At 38.5% G+C, this 24515-nt stretch overlaps 5 pseudogenes; all 5 read right to left on the bottom strand.

Moving 5' to 3' along the window:
• Positions 1-548: 548 nt before the first annotated feature.
• LOC134935036 (5S ribosomal RNA) lies at positions 549-668 on the bottom strand (annotated as a pseudogene).
• A 4752-nt stretch (positions 669-5420) lies between these two features.
• LOC134935045 (5S ribosomal RNA) lies at positions 5421-5540 on the bottom strand (annotated as a pseudogene).
• Positions 5541-10297: 4757 nt separating this feature from the next.
• On the bottom strand, positions 10298-10417 carry LOC134935052 (5S ribosomal RNA; annotated as a pseudogene).
• Positions 10418-15169: 4752 nt separating this feature from the next.
• LOC134935057 (5S ribosomal RNA) lies at positions 15170-15289 on the bottom strand (annotated as a pseudogene).
• Positions 15290-20039: 4750 nt separating this feature from the next.
• LOC134935065 (5S ribosomal RNA) lies at positions 20040-20159 on the bottom strand (annotated as a pseudogene).
• Positions 20160-24515: the final 4356 nt, after the last annotated feature.

The following is a 24515-nucleotide window of genomic DNA, read 5'->3' on the forward strand; positions in this document are numbered from 1 at the left end:
TTCCTTCAGTCTCTCTATGCGGCGGCCATCTTAATGGAGGGCAGCAGTATGGACATTTATAGTGTTTCTTAGCATAGAAATAGGAAATAAATAGAAAAAGGGGATTAATGCATGTAAAAACGATGACAGTACAGCATTTTATATTTAGAATGAAAGAGCAACATCTGACAATAAAGGGATATCGATATACTTATAAAAGGAGATTAAATATATATTTACAGTAAATTATATACATAAATAATATATAGATAATAATAAATAAATAATAATAAGTGCATATAGTTGAATGATTGTTAATTACAGTAAAAGTGCTTTGTGCATATTGCCTGATGCAGATTAGGGCGGTATATTAAAAGTGCTTTGTGCATATTACAGTGCTTAGTGCAGGTTTACAAGGTGCAGATCGGGGCGGTGAGGGGAGGGATGGTATTAAGTGTATATTTTTATCGTGCTTAATGTCTGTTAAATGATATATTAGTATAGCTATTTTGGCTAGTTAGTCAGGATAATAATACTGACATGCTCATGTAGGCTTTTTTTCATTAGTTTGGTTACAGTACCTGATCTTCCCAGGTGGTCTCCCTGTTCTGGTACTGATCAGGCCCGACACTGCTTCGCTTCCAAGATCGGACGAGATTGGGCATGTCCAGTGTGGTTTGACTGTAAAAATCACTTACCATACATGTGTCAGCGTGATTTATGATACGACTGTGCACGTTTTAGTGGAGGGGTGGTGGAGGTGGGAGAAGGATATAGTGGTGGTGGTGGTGGTGGGGGGGGGGGTAATGGCCAATGCGTGAGATGAGAAGATGTATTTAAGTGTTTCAGGATCCGACCGTGTGGTCCTGGTGCCAGGAATGAGATTACAGGAACGGCGCAATTTCATAGTAGTCGTTGAATCCCTTTGGGTGAAGTGTCTGCAGTTGGAAGATCCAGTACATTTCTCTGCGTGATAGTCTGTTGGCCAGATCGCCACCTCTTTCGCCCAGTTTCACAAGTTCGATAGCTTTGAAGGTCAATGCTTCTGGGTTTGAGTCATGTGCTAAGTTGAAGTGTCTGGATACTGCGTGTGTTTCTATTTTATTCTTTATATTGCGGACGTGTTCTTGGATTCTTATTTTGAGGGGTCTCTTAGTCTTTCCCACGTATTGCTTTCCGCACCCACATTCTAAAAGGTAGATCACTGATTGGGTATTACAGTTTATGAAGTCTTTGATTTTGTGAGTTTCCCTTTTTTCCGTGTCCGTAAAAGTCTTCCTTACTGGGTGTAAGTACCTGCAGATATTACATCGGCCGCACTTATAGGAGCCAGTGCATTTTGGCATTCTTAAATCTTCTTTAGTATCCTTACGTAACATGCTGGGGGCTAGTGTATCTTTAAGATTTTTTGATTTTCTGAAGATGATCTCGGGGCGAGGAGGTAGAATTTCTTTGAGTACTGGATCCATTAGTAGGATTCCCCAATGGTTCTTGAGTGAGTCTCTAATGGTTTTTTCATGACGGTTATATGTGGTGATAAAGGAGATGGAGTCCTTTTTTGTTTCTTTGGTCTTATATTCTAGTAGTGTAGATCTTTCTAGGGCTTTTGCTTTAGTGGCTGCTTCTTCTAAAATATTTGTAGGGTACTCTTTATCCTTGAATCTTTGTTTGTATTTCTCGATTTGGGCTTCACATTCTTCCTGGTTAGTACAGTTTCTCTTTATCCTGTTAAATTGGGAGAAGGGGATATTATTTTTCCATTTCTTTAGATGATTGCTTCTGTAGTGCAGGTAGCTATTCGTATCGACTTGCTTGATGAAGTTTTTTGTCTCGATTTTACTGTCCTTACCCATTAAAACCAGATCAAGAAATTCAATAGACTCTTGGTTGATCTTGGATGTAAAAACGAGATTCATATCATTATTACTCAGATGTTCAAGGAATTCATAAAATCTTTCTTCTGTTCCATCCTAGATGATTAAAATGTCATCTATGTAGCGACGGTAAAAGATTAAGTGTTCCTTAAAATCATGTTTGCCATATATAAAATTCTTCTCCCAGCTGCCCATAAAAAGATTTGCGAAACTTGGTGCAAAAATTGTACCCATCGCGGTCCCACATCGTTGTAAATAAAAGTCCTCTAAAAATTTAAAATAATTGTGTTGAAGGATAAAAAACATGACATCACAGATAAAATCTTTATGGGAGGTTGTTAGTGTTGTATCATTCTCCAAGAAATCTCTGCATGCGGTTACACCTTTTTGATGATCTATACAGGTGTATAGTGATTGAACATCTATTGTTGCCCACTTGAAGGTGTCTTTCCACACAAAATCTTTTAGGGAGTTCAATACAGAAGTGGTGTCCTTTAAAAAAGATGGTAAATCTTTTACGTGGGGTTTTAAAAAGACATCTACATATTCTGATAAGTTTGATGTGAGAGAATCGATACCCGCCACTATAGGTCTTCCGGGCGGGTTTTCCAGATTTTTGTGGATTTTCGGCAGGAAATAAAAAATAGGGGTAATGGGATCTGATTTAAACAAGAATTGGAATTCTCCCTTCGTAAGAATGTCCGTACGTAGACCACGCACTAGCAGTGTTCTCAGTTCTTCGATGAAAGCATCTTTAGGGTCATTGGACAATTTCATATAGGAAGCGTTGTCTCCCAATAGTCTCTCTGCTTCTGTGATATACTTATCACGGTCCATTATGACCAGACCCCCCCCTTTGTCAGCTTGTTTTAAAATAATTTCCTGGTTTTTCTGTAGCTTTTTTAATGCCTCTTTTTCTCGATTCGTGATGTTCTTCTCCTTTATTTTCTCTAGATCGGTGTCGCATAGGTCCTTTTTTACCATTTCATAAAAAATATTAATGTTACTCCCTTTTGATTCTAATGGATAAAACTTAGAATTAGGTTTCAAACCTGATTTTGATTGGGTTTCATAATTACTAATAATGGCATTATCTTTCTTTAGAAAGTGTCTCTTCAGTGTAAGTTTTCTGATGAACTTGTTTAAGTCAATGAAGGTCTCAAATTTATTGAGACCACCTGTGGGTGCGAATGTGAGACCTTTGTTGAGCAACGAGACCTCCGGTTTTGATAATACATGTTTTGAAAGGTTGAAAATTCCTTTTTCCTTCATATCCGTCATTATAGCGCTCTTTTCTTGTTCTCTCTTCCTCCTACTGCCCCGTTTTCCTCTTCTTCTGTATATCTTCTTTTCAGTGGTGATGCCAGGCGGACATCCTCTTTCAGGGAATTTCCTGTGGTTTCTTTTGGTCTTGTTCCTGTTCTCTGGGCTAAAAAAGCCTGGTCACTGCTAGAGTTGAATCGTTGTAGTGTTGTGAATCTGTTCTGCAACCTTACAGTTGGAGATGGTGAAATTCCTTCTTGATTCCGTGATGGTCTTCTTTTTATTGGAACGGTTTTCCAATACTGTCTGTCTGTTCTGTTTATCTGCTGATTCATGGTTCCAAACCTACTCCAATTCTTTATCTTTCCTTGTTCGTAGTCTGTTTTGTCCCTTAGAAATTTCTTTTCTTTATTCTTAGTGACTTCTCCTTCAATATGCTCCATTTTTCTATGAAGAACTTTCTCGTTAATTTTATAGTCCTCTTTATCTTTAAAAGGTTCCAGTTCAGTTTCTTTATGTTGGATATTCTTTTCTAATTCCAAGAGGGAGTTCTTCTTTTCCTCAATCAGAAGTTTCATGAGTTCAATGGAACAGTTATGTAATGTTTTATCCCATTTTTCTAAAAATGCCGCGTCAAGATTACCGAATGTGGGTTGTTTGAGGAGTCTGAGTCCCCTGGGAATTCTATTAACTGATATATAATTCTCCAGACCCTTGATGTCCCACCATGTTTTCACTTCTTTGGTGAGGAGTCTTTCTATGCCCCAAAATAATTCATCTAAATCACATGGTGGTGAGGGTTCATTGGGGTGTTGTTTCTCATTAAATATTTTTTGGCACCAGTTTTGTCTTTTGGTTGCTCTATCTGAATTTCTCCACATTCTTCTAAAAACGTTGTGATGCACCAGGCAGCAATAAAAATAATTGCCCCAAAATTTTAGAAATAGAAAAAATTACTGCGCCACTTGTGTTCACCAACGTTAAATAGACCTGAATATAGATGTAAACAATATTGATCTGACACTCCCTAGAAATTTAAAAGGGCGTCTGCTTACCCCCTAACAGGGATGGCGGTTCCCTGTATAAGAGAATTCAATGTAGTTGGGGGGGAGGGGGTTTAGCGACCAATGGTGTCTAAAAGAATCTCACTTTAGGTGAATAGTTTAAGAATAAAATACAATTTATTAATGTGTAAAATTTAAAATGACAAAAACTTTTTCTAAAAAATGGGATAAAAACTATACATACAGAAATATATAATACCAGTTAAAAATGAATAAATAGTAAAAAGATTCCTTAACTTGGTATGTAGTCACTGCCAGATAGCCCAACGCGTTTCGTCCTTAAGACTTCATCAAGGGGTGTTGGCAGACTGGGACCAGGCATCTATTTATACCAATACTAATCTGGTGTCAATTATGACATCATTTCCTGTTGATACCACATGATATTTTGTGACAGACTAAGAGCTATTATTTTACATTGGTGAGTGACATAGTTAGATAATATATAAGTTCCATATGTTAATTATTTGTTTTAGGAGCAGGTTTGGAGTTCAGAAAACCGAATAAATCCATCAGAAGGTGCGCCGATGCGTTTTCCGCCCCACTTCCGGTTTCTCGGCGTCGCGTCACTTCCGCCCCACTTCCGGAAACCGGACTGCGCATGCGCCCGCGATCTCCAATGCTTCTAGTATCAAGAGAGCTGAGTTTTGAGTTCATAGTTCTCTCAGCGGCGGCCATCTTTGTAGAGATTTTTCCTTCAGTCTCTCTATGCGGCGGCCATCTTAATGGAGGGCAGCAGTATGGACATTTGTAGTGTTTCTTAGCATAGAAATAGGAAATAAATAGAAAAAGGGGATTAATGCATGTAAAAACGATGACAGTACAGCATTTTATATTTAGAATGAAAGAGCAACATCTGACCATAAAGGGATATCGATATACTTATAAAAGGAGATTAAATATATATTTACAGTAAATTATATACATAAATAATATATAGATAATAATAAATAAATAATAATAAGTGCATATAGTTGAATGATTGTTAATTACAGTAAAAGTGCTTTGTGCATATTGCCTGATGCAGATTAGGGCGGTATATTAAAAGTGCTTTGTGCATATTACAGTGCTTAGTGCAGGTTTACAAGGTGCAGATCGGGGCGGTGAGGGGAGGGATGGTATTAAGTGTATATTTTTATCGTGCTTAATGTCTGTTAAATGATATATTAGTATAGCTATTTTGGCTAGTTAGTCAGGATAATAATACTGACATGCTCATGTAGGCTTTTTTTCATTAGTTTGGTTACAGTACCTGATCTTCCCAGGTGGTCTCCCTGTTCTGGTACTGATCAGGCCCGACACTGCTTCGCTTCCAAGATCGGACGAGATTGGGCATGTCCAGTGTGGTTTGACTGTAAAAATCACTTACCATACATGTGTCAGCGTGATTTATGATACGACTATGCACGTTTTAGTGGAGGGGTGGTGGAGGTGGGAGAAGGATATAGTGGTAGTGGTGGTGGTGGTGGGGGGGGGGGTAATGGCCAATGCGTGAGATGAGAAGATGTATTTAAGTGTTTCAGGATCCGACCGTGTGGTCCTGGTGCCAGGAATGAGATTACAGGAACGGCGCAATTTCATAGTAGTCGTTGAATCCCTTTGGGTGAAGTGTCTGCAGTTGGAAGATCCAGTACATTTCTCTGCGTGATAGTCTGTTGGCCAGATCGCCACCTCTTTCGCCCAGTTTCACAAGTTCGATAGCTTTGAAGGTCAATGCTTCTGGGTTTGAGTCATGTGCTAAGTTGAAGTGTCTGGATACTGCGTGTGTTTCTATTTTATTCTTTATATTGCGGACGTGTTCTTGGATTCTTATTTTGAGGGGTCTCTTAGTCTTTCCCACGTATTGCTTTCCGCACCCACATTCTAAAAGGTAGATCACTGATTGGGTATTACAGTTTATGAAGTCTTTGATTTTGTGAGTTTCCCTTTTTTCCGTGTCCGTAAAAGTCTTCCTTACTGGGTGTAAGTACCTGCAGATATTACATCGGCCGCACTTATAGGAGCCAGTGCATTTTGGCATTCTTAAATCTTCTTTAGTATCCTTACGTAACATGCTGGGGGCTAGTGTATCTTTAAGATTTTTTGATTTTCTGAAGATGATCTCGGGGCGAGGAGGTAGAATTTCTTTGAGTACTGGATCCATTAGTAGGATTCCCCAATGGTTCTTGAGTGAGTCTCTAATGGTTTTTTCATGACGGTTATATGTGGTGATAAAGGAGATGGAGTCCTTTTTTGTTTCTTTGGTCTTATATTCTAGTAGTGTAGATCTTTCTAGGGCTTTTGCTTTAGTGGCTGCTTCTTCTAAAATATTCGTAGGGTACTCTTTATCCTTGAATCTTTGTTTGTATTTCTCGATTTGGGCTTCACATTCTTCCTGGTTAGTACAGTTTCTCTTTATCCTGTTAAATTGGGAGAAGGGGATATTATTTTTCCATTTCTTTAGATGATTGCTTCTGTAGTGCAGGTAGCTATTCGTATCGACTTGCTTGATGAAGTTTTTTGTCTCGATTTTACTGTCCTTACCCATTAAAACCAGATCAAGAAATTCAATAGACTCTTGGTTGATCTTGGATGTAAAAACGAGATTCATATCATTATTACTCAGATGTTCAAGGAATTCATAAAATCTTTCTTCTGTTCCATCCCAGATGATTAAAATGTCATCTATGTAGCGACGGTAAAAGATTAAGTGTTCCTTAAAATCATGTTTGCCATATATAAAATTCTTCTCCCAGCTGCCCATAAAAAGATTTGCGAAACTTGGTGCAAAAATTGTACCCATCGCGGTCCCACATCGTTGTAAATAAAAGTCCTCTAAAAATTTAAAATAATTGTGTTGAAGGATAAAAAACATGACATCACAGATAAAATCTTTATGGGAGGTTGTTAGTGTTGTATCATTCTCCAAGAAATCTCTGCATGCGGTTACACCTTTTTGATGATCTATACAGGTGTATAGTGATTGAACATCTATTGTTGCCCACTTGAAGGTGTCTTTCCACACAAAATCTTTTAGGGAGTTCAATACAGAAGTCGTGTCCTTTAAAAAAGATGGTAAATCTTTTACGTGGGGTTTTAAAAAGACATCTACATATTCTGATAAGTTTGATGTGAGAGAATCGATACCCGCCACTATAGGTCTTCCGGGCGGGTTTTCCAGATTTTTGTGGATTTTCGGCAGGAAATAAAAAATAGGGGTAATGGGATCTGATTTAAACAAGAATTGGAATTCTCCCTTCGTAAGAATGTCCGTACGTAGACCACGCACTAGCAGTGTTCTCAGTTCTTCGATGAAAGCATCTTTAGGGTCATTGGACAATTTCATATAGGAAGCGTTGTCTCCCAATAGTCTCTCTGCTTCTGTGATATACTTATCACGGTCCATTATGACCAGACCCCCCCCCTTTGTCAGCTTGTTTTAAAATAATTTCCTGGTTTTTCTGTAGCTTTTTTAATGCCTCTTTTTCTCGATTCGTGATGTTCTTCTCCTTTATTTTCTCTAGATCGGTGTCGCATAGGTCCTTTTTTTACCATTTCATAAAAAATATTAATGTTACTCCCTTTTGATTCTAATGGATAAAACTTAGAATTAGGTTTCAAACCTGATTTTGATTGGGTTTCATAATTACTAATAATGGCATTATCTTTCTTTAGAAAGTGTCTCTTCAGTGTAAGTTTTCTGATGAACTTGTTTAAGTCAATGAAGGTCTCAAATTTATTGAGACCACCTGTGGGTGCGAATGTGAGACCTTTGTTGAGCAACGAGACCTCCGGTTTTGATAATACATGTTTTGAAAGGTTGAAAATTCCTTTTTCCTTCATATCCGTCATTATAGCGCTCTTTTCTTGTTCTCTCTTCCTCCTACTGCCCCGTTTTCCTCTTCTTCTGTATATCTTCTTTTCAGTGGTGATGCCAGGCGGACATCCTCTTTCAGGGAATTTCCTGTGGTTTCTTTTGGTCTTGTTCCTGTTCTCTGGGCTAAAAAAGCCTGGTCACTGCTAGAGTTGAATCGTTGTAGTGTTGTGAATCTGTTCTGCAACCTTACAGTTGGAGATGGTGAAATTCCTTCTTGATTCCGTGATGGTCTTCTTTTTATTGGAACGGTTTTCCAATACTGTCTGTCTGTTCTGTTTATCTGCTGATTCATGGTTCCAAACCTACTCCAATTCTTTATCTTTCCTTGTTCGTAGTCTGTTTTGTCCCTTAGAAATTTCTTTTCTTTATTCTTAGTGACTTCTCCTTCAATATGCTCCATTTTTCTATGAAGAACTTTCTCGTTAATTTTATAGTCCTCTTTATCTTTAAAAGGTTCCAGTTCAGTTTCTTTATGTTGGATATTCTTTTCTAATTCCAAGAGGGAGTTCTTCTTTTCCTCAATCAGAAGTTTCATGAGTTCAATGGAACAGTTATGTAATGTTTTATCCCATTTTTCTAAAAATGCCGCGTCAAGATTACCGAATGTGGGTTGTTTGAGGAGTCTGAGTCCCCTGGGAATTCTATTAACTGATATATAATGCTCCAGACCCTTGATGTCCCACCATGTTTTCACTTCTTTGGTGAGGAGTCTTTCTATGCCCCAAAATAATTCATCTAAATCACATGGTGGTGAGGGTTCATTGGGGTGTTGTTTCTCATTAAATATTTTTTGGCACCAGTTTTGTCTTTTGGTTGCTCTATCTGAATTTCTCCACATTCTTCTAAAAACGTTGTGATGCACCAGGCAGCAATAAAAATAATTGCCCAAAAATTTTAGAAATAGAAAAAATTACTGCGCCACTTGTGTTCACCAACGTTAAATAGACCTGAATATAGATGTAAACAATATTGATCTGACACTCCCTAGAAATTTAAAAGGGCGTCTGCTTACCCCCTAACAGGGATGGCGGTTCCCTGTATAAGAGAATTCAATGTAGTTGGGGGGGAGGGGGTTTAGCGACCAATGGTGTCTAAAAGAATCTCACTTTAGGTGAATAGTTTAAGAATAAAATACAATTTATTAATGTGTAAAATTTAAAATGACAAAAACTTTTTCTAAAAAATGGGATAAAAACTATACATACAGAAATATATAATACCAGTTAAAAATGAATAAATAGTAAAAAGATTCCTTAACTTGGTATGTAGTCACTGCTAGATAGCCCAACGCGTTTCGTCCTTAAGACTTCATCAAGGGGTGTTGGCAGACTGGGACCAGGCATCTATTTATACCAATACTAATCTGGTGTCAATTATGACATCATTTCCTGTTGATACCACATGATATTTTGTGACAGACTAAGAGCTATTATTTTACATTGGTGAGTGACATAGTTAGATAATATATAAGTTCCATATGTTAATTATTTGTTTTAGGAGCAGGTTTGGAGTTCAGAAAACCGAATAAATCCATCAGAAGGTGCGCCGATGCGTTTTCCGCCCCACTTCCGGTTTCTCGGCGTCGCGTCACTTCCGCCCCACTTCCGGAAACCGGACTGCGCATGCGCCCGCGATCTCCAATGCTTCTAGTATCAAGAGAGCTGAGTTTTGAGTTCATAGTTCTCTCAGCGGCGGCCATCTTTGTAGAGATTTTTCCTTCAGTCTCTCTATGCGGCGGCCATCTTAATGGAGGGCAGCAGTATGGACATTTATAGTGTTTCTTAGCATAGAAATAGGAAATAAATAGAAAAAGGGGATTAATGCATGTAAAAACGATGACAGTACAGCATTTTATATTTAGAATGAAAGAGCAACATCTGACCATAAAGGGATATCGATATACTTATAAAAGGAGATTAAATATATATTTACAGTAAATTATATACATAAATAATATATAGATAATAATAAATAAATAATAATAAGTGCATATAGTTGAATGATTGTTAATTACAGTAAAAGTGCTTTGTGCATATTGCCTGATGCAGATTAGGGCGGTATATTAAAAGTGCTTTGTGCATATTACAGTGCTTAGTGCAGGTTTACAAGGTGCAGATCGGGGCGGTGAGGGGAGGGATGGTATTAAGTGTATATTTTTATCGTGCTTAATGTCTGTTAAATGATATATTAGTATAGCTATTTTGGCTAGTTAGTCAGGATAATAATACTGACATGCTCATGTAGGCTTTTTTTAATTAGTTTGGTTACAGTACCTGATCTTCCCAGGTGGTCTCCCTGTTCTGGTACTGATCAGGCCCGACACTGCTTCGCTTCCAAGATCGGACGAGATTGGGCATGTCCAGTGTGGTTTGACTGTAAAAATCACTTACCATACATGTGTCAGCGTGATTTATGATACGACTGTGCACGTTTTAGTGGAGGGGTGGTGGAGGTGGGAGAAGGATATAGTGGTGGTGGTGGTGGTGGGGGGGGGGGTAATGGCCAATGCGTGAGATGAGAAGATGTATTTAAGTGTTTCAGGATCCGACCGTGTGGTCCTGGTGCCAGGAATGAGATTACAGGAACGGCGCAATTTCATAGTAGTCGTTGAATCCCTTTGGGTGAAGTGTCTGCAGTTGGAAGATCCAGTACATTTCTCTGCGTGATAGTCTGTTGGCCAGATCGCCACCTCTTTCGCCCAGTTTCACAAGTTCGATAGCTTTGAAGGTCAATGCTTCTGGGTTTGAGTCATGTGCTAAGTTGAAGTGTCTGGATACTGCGTGTGTTTCTATTTTATTCTTTATATTGCGGACGTGTTCTTGGATTCTTATTTTGAGGGGTCTCTTAGTCTTTCCCACGTATTGCTTTCCGCACCCACATTCTAAAAGGTAGATCACTGATTGGGTATTACAGTTTATGAAGTCTTTGATTTTGTGAGTTTCCCTTTTTTCCGTGTCCGTAAAAGTCTTCCTTACTGGGTGTAAGTACCTGCAGATATTACATCGGCCGCACTTATAGGAGCCAGTGCATTTTGGCATTCTTAAATCTTCTTTAGTATCCTTACGTAACATGCTGGGGGCTAGTGTATCTTTAAGATTTTTTGATTTTCTGAAGATGATCTCGGGGCGAGGAGGTAGAATTTCTTTGAGTACTGGATCCATTAGTAGGATTCCCCAATGGTTCTTGAGTGAGTCTCTAATGGTTTTTTCATGACGGTTATATGTGGTGATAAAGGAGATGGAGTCCTTTTTTGTTTCTTTGGTCTTATATTCTAGTAGTGTAGATCTTTCTAGGGCTTTTGCTTTAGTGGCTGCTTCTTCTAAAATATTCGTAGGGTACTCTTTATCCTTGAATCTTTGTTTGTATTTCTCGATTTGGGCTTCACATTCTTCCTGGTTAGTACAGTTTCTCTTTATCCTGTTAAATTGGGAGAAGGGGATATTATTTTTCCATTTCTTTAGATGATTGCTTCTGTAGTGCAGGTAGCTATTCGTATCGACTTGCTTGATGAAGTTTTTTGTCTCGATTTTACTGTCCTTACCCATTAAAACCAGATCAAGAAATTCAATAGACTCTTGGTTGATCTTGGATGTAAAAACGAGATTCATATCATTATTACTCAGATGTTCAAGGAATTCATAAAATCTTTCTTCTGTTCCATCCCAGATGATTAAAATGTCATCTATGTAGCGACGGTAAAAGATTAAGTGTTCCTTAAAATCATGTTTGCCATATATAAAATTCTTCTCCCAGCTGCCCATAAAAAGATTTGCGAAACTTGGTGCAAAAATTGTACCCATCGCGGTCCCACATCGTTGTAAATAAAAGTCCTCTAAAAATTTAAAATAATTGTGTTGAAGGATAAAAAACATGACATCACAGATAAAATCTTTATGGGAGGTTGTTAGTGTTGTATCATTCTCCAAGAAATCTCTGCATGCGGTTACACCTTTTTGATGATCTATACAGGTGTATAGTGATTGAACATCTATTGTTGCCCACTTGAAGGTGTCTTTCCACACAAAATCTTTTAGGGAGTTCAATACAGAAGTGGTGTCCTTTAAAAAAGATGGTAAATCTTTTACGTGGGGTTTTAAAAAGACATCTACATATTCTGATAAGTTTGATGTGAGAGAATCGATACCCGCCACTATAGGTCTTCCGGGCGGGTTTTCCAGATTTTTGTGGATTTTCGGCAGGAAATAAAAAATAGGGGTAATGGGATCTGATTTAAACAAGAATAGGAATTCTCCCTTCGTAAGAATGTCCGTACGTAGACCACGCACTAGCAGTGTTCTCAGTTCTTCGATGAAAGCATCTTTAGGGTCATTGGACAATTTCATATAGGAAGCGTTGTCTCCCAATAGTCTCTCTGCTTCTGTGATATACTTATCACGGTCCATTATGACCAGACCCCCCCCTTTGTCAGCTTGTTTTAAAATAATTTCCTGGTTTTTCTGTAGCTTTTTTAATGCCTCTTTTTCTCGATTCGTGATGTTCTTCTCCTTTATTTTCTCTAGATCGGTGTCGCATAGGTCCTTTTTTACCATTTCATAAAAAATATTAATGTTACTCCCTTTTGATTCTAATGGATAAAACTTAGAATTAGGTTTCAAACCTGATTTTGATTGGGTTTCATAATTACTAATAATGGCATTATCTTTCTTTAGAAAGTGTCTCTTCAGTGTAAGTTTTCTGATGAACTTGTTTAAGTCAATGAAGGTCTCAAATTTATTGAGACCACCTGTGGGTGCGAATGTGAGACCTTTGTTGAGCAACGAGACCTCCGGTTTTGATAATACATGTTTTGAAAGGTTGAAAATTCCTTTTTCCTTCATATCCGTCATTATAGCGCTCTTTTCTTGTTCTCTCTTCCTCCTACTGCCCCGTTTTCCTCTTCTTCTGTATATCTTCTTTTCAGTGGTGATGCCAGGCGGACATCCTCTTTCAGGGAATTTCCTGTGGTTTCTTTTGGTCTTGTTCCTGTTCTCTGGGCTAAAAAAGCCTGGTCACTGCTAGAGTTGAATCGTTGTAGTGTTGTGAATCTGTTCTGCAACCTTACAGTTGGAGATGGTGAAATTCCTTCTTGATTCCGTGATGGTCTTCTTTTTATTGGAACGGTTTTCCAATACTGTCTGTCTGTTCTGTTTATCTGCTGATTCATGGTTCCAAACCTACTCCAATTCTTTATCTTTCCTTGTTCGTAGTCTGTTTTGTCCCTTAGAAATTTCTTTTCTTTATTCTTAGTGACTTCTCCTTCAATATGCTCCATTTTTCTATGAAGAACTTTCTCGTTAATTTTATAGTCCTCTTTATCTTTAAAAGGTTCCAGTTCAGTTTCTTTATGTTGGATATTCTTTTCTAATTCCAAGAGGGAGTTCTTCTTTTCCTCAATCAGAAGTTTCATGAGTTCAATGGAACAGTTATGTAATGTTTTATCCCATTTTTCTAAAAATGCCGCGTCAAGATTACCGAATGTGGGTTGTTTGAGGAGTCTGAGTCCCCTGGGAATTCTATTAACTGATATATAATGCTCCAGACCCTTGATGTCCCACCATGTTTTCACTTCTTTGGTGAGGAGTCTTTCTATGCCCCAAAATAATTCATCTAAATCACATGGTGGTGAGGGTTCATTGGGGTGTTGTTTCTCATTAAATATTTTTTGGCACCAGTTTTGTCTTTTGGTTGCTCTATCTGAATTTCTCCACATTCTTCTAAAAACGTTGTGATGCACCAGGCAGCAATAAAAATAATTGCCCAAAAATTTTAGAAATAGAAAAAATTACTGCGCCACTTGTGTTCACCAACGTTAAATAGACCTGAATATAGATGTAAACAATATTGATCTGACACTCCCTAGAAATTTAAAAGGGCGTCTGCTTACCCCCTAACAGGGATGGCGGTTCCCTGTATAAGAGAATTCAATGTAGTTGGGGGGGAGGGGGTTTAGCGACCAATGGTGTCTAAAAGAATCTCACTTTAGGTGAATAGTTTAAGAATAAAATACAATTTATTAATGTGTAAAATTTAAAATGACAAAAACTTTTTCTAAAAAATGGGATAAAAACTATACATACAGAAATATATAATACCAGTTAAAAATGAATAAATAGTAAAAAGATTCCTTAACTTGGTATGTAGTCACTGCCAGATAGCCCAACGCGTTTCGTCCTTAAGACTTCATCAAGGGGTGTTGGCAGACTGGGACCAGGCATCTATTTATACCAATACTAATCTGGTGTCAATTATGACATCATTTCCTGTTGATACCACATGATATTTTGTGACAGACTAAGAGCTATTATTTTACATTGGTGAGTGACATAGTTAGATAATATATAAGTTCCATATGTTAATTATTTGTTTTAGGAGCAGGTTTGGAGTTCAGAAAACCGAATAAATCCATCAGAAGGTGCGCCGATGCGTTTTCCGCCCCACTTCCGGTTTCTCGGCGTCGCGTCACTTCCGCCCCACTTCCGGAAACCGGACTGCGCATGCGCCCGCGATCTCCAATGCTTCTAGTATCAAGAGAGCTGAGTTTTGAGTTCATAGTTCTCTCAGCGGCGGCCATCTTTGTAGAGATTTTTCCTTCAGTCTCTCTATGCGGCGGCCATCTTAATGGAGGGCAGCAGTATGGACATTTATAGTGTTTCTTAGCATAGAAATAGGAAATAAATAGAAAAAGGGGATTAATGCATGTAAAAACGATGACAGTACAGCATTTTATATTTAGAATGAAAGAGCAACATCTGACCATAAAGGGATATCGATATACTTATAAAAGGAGATTAAATATATATTTACAGTAAATTATATACATAAATAATATATAGATAATAATAAATAAATAATAATAAGTGCATATAGTTGAATGATTGTTAATTACAGTAAAAGTGCTTTGTGCATATTGCCTGATGCAGATTAGGGCGGTATATTAAAAGTGCTTTGTGCATATTACAGTGCTTAGTGCAGGTTTACAAGGGGCAGATCGGGGCGGTGAGGGGAGGGATGGTATTAAGTGTATATTTTTATCGTGCTTAATGTCTGTTAAATGATATATTAGTATAGCTATTTTGGCTAGTTAGTCAGGATAATAATACTGACATGCTCATGTAGGCTTTTTTTAATTAGTTTGGTTACAGTACCTGATCTTCCCAGGTGGTCTCCCTGTTCTGGTACTGATCAGGCCCGACACTGCTTCGCTTCCAAGATCGGACGAGATTGGGCATGTCCAGTGTGGTTTGACTGTAAAAATCACTTACCATACATGTGTCAGCGTGATTTATGATACGACTGTGCACGTTTTAGTGGAGGGGTGGTGGAGGTGGGAGAAGGATATAGTGGTGGTGGGGGTGGGGGGGGGGGGGTAATGGCCAATGCGTGAGATGAGAAGATGTATTTAAGTGTTTCAGGATCCGACCGTGTGGTCCTGGTGCCAGGAATGAGATTACAGGAACGGCGCAATTTCATAGTAGTCGTTGAATCCCTTTGGGTGAAGTGTCTGCAGTTGGAAGATCCAGTACATTTCTCTGCGTGATAGTCTGTTGGCCAGATCGCCACCTCTTTCGCCCAGTTTCACAAGTTCGATAGCTTTGAAGGTCAATGCTTCTGGGTTTGAGTCATGTGCTAAGTTGAAGTGTCTGGATACTGCGTGTGTTTCTATTTTATTCTTTATATTGCGGACGTGTTCTTGGATTCTTATTTTGAGGGGTCTCTTAGTCTTTCCCACGTATTGCTTTCCGCACCCACATTCTAAAAGGTAGATCACTGATTGGGTATTACAGTTTATGAAGTCTTTGATTTTGTGAGTTTCCCTTTTTTCCGTGTCCGTAAAAGTCTTCCTTACTGGGTGTAAGTACCTGCAGATATTACATCGGCCGCACTTATAGGAGCCAGTGCATTTTGGCATTCTTAAATCTTCTTTAGTATCCTTACGTAACATGCTGGGGGCTAGTGTATCTTTAAGATTTTTAGATTTTCTGAAGATGATCTCGGGGCGAGGAGGTAGAATTTCTTTGAGTACTGGATCCATTAGTAGGATTCCCCAATGGTTCTTGAGTGAGTCTCTAATGGTTTTTTCATGACGGTTATATGTGGTGATAAAGGAGATGGAGTCCTTTTTTGTTTCTTTGGTCTTATATTCTAGTAGTGTAGATCTTTCTAGGGCTTTTGCTTTAGTGGCTGCTTCTTCTAAAATATTCGTAGGGTACTCTTTATCCTTGAATCTTTGTTTGTATTTCTCGATTTGGGCTTCACATTCTTCCTGGTTAGTACAGTTTCTCTTTATCCTGTTAAATTGGGAGAAGGGGATATTATTTTTCCATTTCTTTAGATGATTGCTTCTGTAGTGCAGGTAGCTATTCGTATCGACTTGCTTGATGAAGTTTTTTGTCTCGATTTTACTGTCCTTACCCATTAAAACCAGATCAAGAAATTCAATAGACTCTTGGTTGATCTTGGATGTAAAAACGAGATTCATATCATTATTACTCAGATGTTCAAGGAATTCATAAAATCTTTCTTCTGTTCCATCCCAGATGATTAAAATGTCATCTATGTAGCGACGGTAAAAGATTAAGTGTTCCTTAAAATCATGTTTGCCATATATAAAATTCTTCTCCCAGCTGCCCATAAAAAGATTTGCGAAACTTGGTGCAAAAATTGTACCCATCGCGGTCCCACATCGTTGTAAATAAAAGTCCTCTAAAAATTTAAAATAATTGTGTTGAAGGATAAAAACATGACATCACAGATAAAATCTTTATGGGAGGTTGTTAGTGTTGTATCATTCTCCAAGAAATCTCTGCATGCGGTTACACCTTTTTGATGATCTATACAGGTGTATAGTGATTGAACATCTATTGTTGCCCACTTGAAGGTGTCTTTCCACACAAAATCTTTTAGGGAGTTCAATACAGAAGTGGTGTCCTTTAAAAAAGATGGTAAATCTTTTACGTGGGGTTTTAAAAAGACATCTACATATTCTGATAAGTTTGATGTGAGAGAATCGATACCCGCCACTATAGGTCTTCCGGGCGGGTTTTCCAGATTTTTGTGGATTTTCGGCAGGAAATAAAAAATAGGGGTAATGGGATCTGATTTAAACAAGAATAGGAATTCTCCCTTCGTAAGAATGTCCGTACGTAGACCACGCACTAGCAGTGTTCTCAGTTCTTCGATGAAAGCATCTTTAGGGTCATTGGACAATTTCATATAGGAAGCGTTGTCTCCCAATAGTCTCTCTGCTTCTGTGATATACTTATCACGGTCCATTATGACCAGACCCCCCCCTTTGTCAGCTTGTTTTAAAATAATTTCCTGGTTTTTCTGTAGCTTTTTTAATGCCTCTTTTTCTCGATTCGTGATGTTCTTCTCCTTTATTTTCTCTAGATCGGTGTCGCATAGGTCCTTTTTTACCATTTCATAAAAAATATTAATGTTACTCCCTTTTGATTCTAATGGATAAAACTTAGAATTAGGTTTCAAACCTGATTTTGATTGGGTTTCATAATTACTAATAATGGCATTATCTTTCTTTAGAAAGTGTCTCTTCAGTGTAAGTTTTCTGATGAACTTGTTTAAGTCAATGAAGGTCTCAAATTTATTGAGACCACCTGTGGGTGCGAATGTGAGACCTTTGTTGAGCAACGAGACCTCCGGTTTTGATAATACATGTTTTGAAAGGTTGAAAATTCCTTTTTCCTTCATATCCGTCATTATAGCGCTCTTTTCTTGTTCTCTCTTCCTCCTACTGCCCCGTTTTCCTCTTCTTCTGTATATCTTCTTTTCAGTGGTGATGCCAGGCGGACATCCTCTTTCAGTGAATTTCCTGTGGTTTCTTTTGGTCTTGTTCCTGTTCTCTGGGTTAAAAAAGCCTGGTCACTGCTAGAGTTGAATCGTTGTAGTGTTGTGAATCTGTTCTGCAACCTTACAGTTGGAGATGGTGAAATTCCTTCTTGATTCCGTGATGGTCTTCTTTTTATTGGAACGGTTTTCCAATACTGTCTGTCTGTTCTGTTTATCTGCTGATTCATGGTTCCAAACCTACTCCAATTCTTTATCTTTCCTTGTTCGTAGTCTGTTTTGTCCCTTAGAAATTTCTTTTCTTTATTCTTAGTGACTTCTCCTTCAATATGCTCCATTTTTCTATGAAGAACTTTCTCGTTAATTTTATAGTCCTCTTTATCTTTAAAAGGTTCCAGTTCAGTTTCTTTATGTTGGATATTCTTTTCTAATTCCAAGAGGGAGTTCTTCTTTTCCTCAATCAGAAGTTTCATGAGTTCAATGGAACAGTTATGTAATGTTTTATCCCATTTTTCTAAAAATGCCGCGTCAAGATTACCGAATGTGGGTTGTTTGAGGAGTCTGAGTCCCCTGGGAATTCTATTAACTGATATATAATGCTCCAGACCCTTGATGTCCCACCATGTTTTCACTTCTTTGGTGAGGAGTCTTTCTATGCCCCAAAATAATTCATCTAAATCACATGGTGGTGAGGGTTCATTGGGGTGTTGTTTCTCATTAAATATTTTTTGGCACCAGTTTTGTCTTTTGGTTGCTCTATCTGAATTTCTCCACATTCTTCTAAAAACGTTGTGATGCACCAGGCAGCAATAAAAATAATTGCCCAAAAATTTTAGAAATAGAAAAAATTACTGCGCCACTTGTGTTCACCAACGTTAAATAGACCTGAATATAGATGTAAACAATATTGATCTGACACTCCCTAGAAATTTAAAAGGGCGTCTGCTTACCCCCTAACAGGGATGGCGGTTCCCTGTATAAGAGAATTCAATGTAGTTGGGGGGGAGGGGGTTTAGCGACCAATGGTGTCTAAAAGAATCTCACTTTAGGTGAATAGTTTAAGAATAAAATACAATTTATTAATGTGTAAAATTTAAAATGACAAAAACTTTTTCTAAAAAATGGGATAAAAACTATACATACAGAAATATATAATACCAGTTAAAAATGAATAAATAGTAAAAAGATTCCTTAACTTGGTATGTAGTCACTGCCAGATAGCCCAACGCGTTTCGTCCTTAAGACTTCATCAAGGGGTGTTGGCAGACTGGGACCAGGCATCTATTTATACCAATACTAATCTGGTGTCAATTATGACATCATTTCCTGTTGATACCACATGATATTTTGTGACAGACTAAGAGCTATTATTTTACATTGGTGAGTGACATAGTTAGATAATATATAAGTTCCATATGTTAATTATTTGTTTTAGGAGCAGGTTTGGAGTTCAGAAAACCGAATAAATCCATCAGAAGGTGCGCCGATGCGTTTTCCGCCCCACTTCCGGTTTCTCGGCGTCGCGTCACTTCCGCCCCACTTCCGGAAACCGGACTGCGCATGCGCCCGCGATCTCCAATGCTTCTAGTATCAAGAGAGCTGAGTTTTGAGTTCATAGTTCTCTCAGCGGCGGCCATCTTTGTAGAGATTTTTCCTTCAGTCTCTCTATGCGGCGGCCATCTTAATGGAGGGCAGCAGTATGGACATTTATAGTGTTTCTTAGCATAGAAATAGGAAATAAATAGAAAAAGGGGATTAATGCATGTAAAAACGATGACAGTACAGCATTTTATATTTAGAATGAAAGAGCAACATCTGACCATAAAGGGATATCGATATACTTATAAAAGGAGATTAAATATATATTTACAGTAAATTATATACATAAATAATATATAGATAATAATAAATAAATAATAATAAGTGCATATAGTTGAATGATTGTTAATTACAGTAAAAGTGCTTTGTGCATATTGCCTGATGCAGATTAGGGCGGTATATTAAAAGTGCTTTGTGCATATTACAGTGCTTAGTGCAGGTTTACAAGGGGCAGATCGGGGCGGTGAGGGGAGGGATGGTATTAAGTGTATATTTTTATCGTGCTTAATGTCTGTTAAATGATATATTAGTATAGCTATTTTGGCTAGTTAGTCAGGATAATAATACTGACATGCTCATGTAGGCTTTTTTTAATTAGTTTGGTTACAGTACCTGATCTTCCCAGGTGGTCTCCCTGTTCTGGTACTGATCAGGCCCGACACTGCTTCGCTTCCAAGATCGGACGAGATTGGGCATGTCCAGTGTGGTTTGACTGTAAAAATCACTTACCATACATGTGTCAGCGTGATTTATGATACGACTATGCACGTTTTAGTGGAGGGGTGGTGGAGGTGGGAGAAGGATATAGTGGTAGTGGTGGTGGTGGAGGGGGGGGTAATGGCCAATGCGTGAGATGAGAAGATGTATTTAAGTGTTTCAGGATCCGACCGTGTGGTCCTGGTGCCAGGAATGAGATTACAGGAACGGCGCAATTTCATAGTAGTCGTTGAATCCCTTTGGGTGAAGTGTCTGCAGTTGGAAGATCCAGTACATTTCTCTGCGTGATAGTCTGTTGGCCAGATCGCCACCTCTTTCGCCCAGTTTCACAAGTTCGATAGCTTTGAAGGTCAATGCTTCTGGGTTTGAGTCATGTGCTAAGTTGAAGTGTCTGGATACTGCGTGTGTTTCTATTTTATTCTTTATATTGCGGACGTGTTCTTGGATTCTTATTTTGAGGGGTCTCTTAGTCTTTCCCACGTATTGCTTTCCGCACCCACATTCTAAAAGGTAGATCACTGATTGGGTATTACAGTTTATGAAGTCTTTGATTTTGTGAGTTTCCCTTTTTTCCGTGTCCGTAAAAGTCTTCCTTACTGGGTGTAAGTACCTGCAGATATTACATCGGCCGCACTTATAGGAGCCAGTGCATTTTGGCATTCTTAAATCTTCTTTAGTATCCTTACGTAACATGCTGGGGGCTAGTGTATCTTTAAGATTTTTTGATTTTCTGAAGATGATCTCAGGGCGAGGAGGTAGAATTTCTTTGAGTACTGGATCCATTAGTAGGATTCCCCAATGGTTCTTGAGTGAGTCTCTAATGGTTTTTTCATGACGGTTATATGTGGTGATAAAGGAGATGGAGTCCTTTTTTGTTTCTTTGGTCTTATATTCTAGTAGTGTAGATCTTTCTAGGGCTTTTGCTTTAGTGGCTGCTTCTTCTAAAATATTCGTAGGGTACTCTTTATCCTTGAATCTTTGTTTGTATTTCTCGATTTGGGCTTCACATTCTTCCTGGTTAGTACAGTTTCTCTTTATCCTGTTAAATTGGGAGAAGGGGATATTATTTTTCCATTTCTTTAGATGATTGCTTCTGTAGTGCAGGTAGCTATTCGTATCGACTTGCTTGATGAAGTTTTTTGTCTTGATTTTACTGTCCTTACCCATTAAAACCAGATCAAGAAATTCAATAGACTCTTGGTTGATCTTGGATGTAAAAACGAGATTCATATCATTATTACTCAGATGTTCAAGGAATTCATAAAATCTTTCTTCTGTTCCATCCCAGATGATTAAAATGTCATCTATGTAGCGACGGTAAAAGATTAAGTGTTCCTTAAAATCATGTTTGCCATATATAAAATTCTTCTCCCAGCTGCCCATAAAAAGATTTGCGAAACTTGGTGCAAAAATTGTACCCATCGCGGTCCCACATCGTTGTAAATAAAAGTCCTCTAAAAATTTAAAATAATTGTGTTGAAGGATAAAAAACATGACATCACAGATAAAATCTTTATGGGAGGTTGTTAGTGTTGTATCATTCTCCAAGAAATCTCTGCATGCGGTTACACCTTTTTGATGATCTATACAGGTGTATAGTGATTGAACATCTATTGTTGCCCACTTGAAGGTGTCTTTCCACACAAAATCTTTTAGGGAGTTCAATACAGAAGTGGTGTCCTTTAAAAAAGATGGTAAATCTTTTACGTGGGGTTTTAAAAAGACATCTACATATTCTGATAAGTTTGATGTGAGAGAATCGATACCCGCCACTATAGGTCTTCCGGGCGGGTTTTCCAGATTTTTGTGGATTTTCGGCAGGAAATAAAAAATAGGGGTAATGGGATCTGATTTAAACAAGAATTGGAATTCTCCCTTCGTAAGAATGTCCGTACGTAGACCACGCACTAGCAGTGTTCTCAGTTCTTCGATGAAAGCATCTTTAGGGTCATTGGACAATTTCATATAGGAAGCGTTGTCTCCCAATAGTCTCTCTGCTTCTGTGATATACTTATCACGGTCCATTATGACCAGACCCCCCCCTTTGTCAGCTTGTTTTAAAATAATTTCCTGGTTTTTCTGTAGCTTTTTTAATGCCTCTTTTTCTCGATTCGTGATGTTCTTCTCCTTTATTTTCTCTAGATCGGTGTCGCATAGGTCCTTTTTTACCATTTCATAAAAAATATTAATGTTACTCCCTTTTGATTCTAATGGATAAAACTTAGAATTAGGTTTCAAACCTGATTTTGATTGGGTTTCATAATTACTAATAATGGCATTATCTTTCTTTAGAAAGTGTCTCTTCAGTGTAAGTTTTCTGATGAACTTGTTTAAGTCAATGAAGGTCTCAAATTTATTGAGACCACCTGTGGGTGCGAATGTGAGACCTTTGTTGAGCAACGAGACCTCCGGTTTTGATAATACATGTTTTGAAAGGTTGAAAATTCCTTTTTCCTTCATATCCGTCATTATAGCGCTCTTTTCTTGTTCTCTCTTCCTCCTACTGCCCCGTTTTCCTCTTCTTCTGTATATCTTCTTTTCAGTGGTGATGCCAGGCGGACATCCTCTTTCAGGGAATTTCCTGTGGTTTCTTTTGGTCTTGTTCCTGTTCTCTGGGCTAAAAAAGCCTGGTCACTATATATGTATATATGTATAAATAATGCAATGCACTGTAGCTTGGCACTCAGGATAAACACTGTATAAAGGTGGGGTGCTTTCCCAAATATCAATAGTTACCAATGTCTTTCCCTGAAAGAACACGGTGGCACTCCCAAAGTTCAAATCAAGCTGGTTAATTAGAAAATCATCATAATGTCACAAACAGGCCTCAACGTTTCAAGTCTCGCAGGCCTTTTCGTCAGGACGTATATTCAAGTGAAAAAGCTAGAAACATCCACCACTGTCACTCGGCAGTACATGAGCATTTCTAAAGATATTTCACATGAAAAGATTCGGGCACAATGTGATCATTCACTGTCAGATATATAAAAAAAGACTATAGGTATAAGTGTCACCCAAATAATCGTGTCGGTCACTTTAAAGAGCAGCTCCCAAAAAGATACCTGGTATACCTTAAGCAAAAATGATATAGACACACCAAAAGGTAGAGTCAAGAGAGCGCTGGCATATTCAAACATTAAAACTATTACGTTTTATATAAGAAAATAAAACATATACAGCATAAATACACAACAGTTTGTTAAAAACACAATTGCCTTAAAACAAAAGCAATATAATTACAGTAGCTAAATAGCTACAAAGTACAATAACAATAGGACACTGTTTCACTATAGACCCTGGAGTGGCAGCATTTAATACATAGGCATATTGTCCACTTCTGTATTTAGACTATGCACGGAGTACTTATTAGCATGTCCCTAATGTTTATCAAGCCTCTTAACAATTATTAAGAACAACGTTATGCTCGACCTCCTTCAGAATGTAAATGAAAGTCTCTTATGTGCCTGACATGGAACTGGTAGAATATAGCAGTGTGGAATTAAAGCTCCATTTGATGGAGTCAGCACTTGCTCTGTACACCAATTCCTGGGCTTGCTCCTAGTTGAAGTGGAGCTCAATGTTACCAGCAGCTCCGGTGTAGTGCTCCATTTTGACAGGAGTGTGCCGCTTGCTCTTTTAGCGGAACCCTGGCATTCAGTCAGTACAGAGGAGGGAGGACACCGTCCACAGTATGTAGAGAGGGGGACTTAGAAAAGAGAGCAGGTGGTGGTCAGAGAGGGGAAAAGGGGAGTTGGAGAAATCAGAAATATCACCACTGTGAGTGAAGACCAGATCCAGTGAGCTATCATTCACATGGGAGGAGGAGAATGTCCACTGGCAGAGACCAAGTGAAGAGGTGAGGTTAAGGAGTTTAGAGGCAGGGGATTCTGTGGGGTTGTTGATAGGAATGTAGAAATCGCCTAGGTTAATGGAGAGAATGTCAGAGGAGAGGAAATTAGAAAGCCATGGAGCAAAGTTGTCAAGGAATTTGGAGGGTATGCCCGGGGAGGGGGGGAAGGTAAATTACAGCAAATCAAAAATTAGCAGGTTGTTAAAGACGTATAGCATGGACCTCAAATTTAGAGAATGTAAGGGACAGTTTTGGAGGTATGAGTTGGTATGTGTAGCTAGAGGGTAAGGGGACCCTGACACCACCACCATGGCAACCCCTGGGTCGGGGTGTTTGAAAATGTGTGGCCCCAGCAGAGAGGGTAGCAGGAGAAGTAGTGTCAGAGGGGGTAATACAGGTTTCAGTTATGGCTAGAGGATGCAGAGAGTTGGAAATGAAAAAGTTATGAGTATGGTCTAGTTTGTTTCAAACAGATCTAGCATTCCAGAGGGCACAGGATAGGGGGTAGG

The sequence above is a fragment of the Pseudophryne corroboree genome, chromosome 1, assembly GCF_028390025.1.
Source record: "Pseudophryne corroboree isolate aPseCor3 chromosome 1, aPseCor3.hap2, whole genome shotgun sequence".
NCBI classification, from domain to species: Eukaryota; Metazoa; Chordata; class Amphibia; order Anura; family Myobatrachidae; genus Pseudophryne; species Pseudophryne corroboree.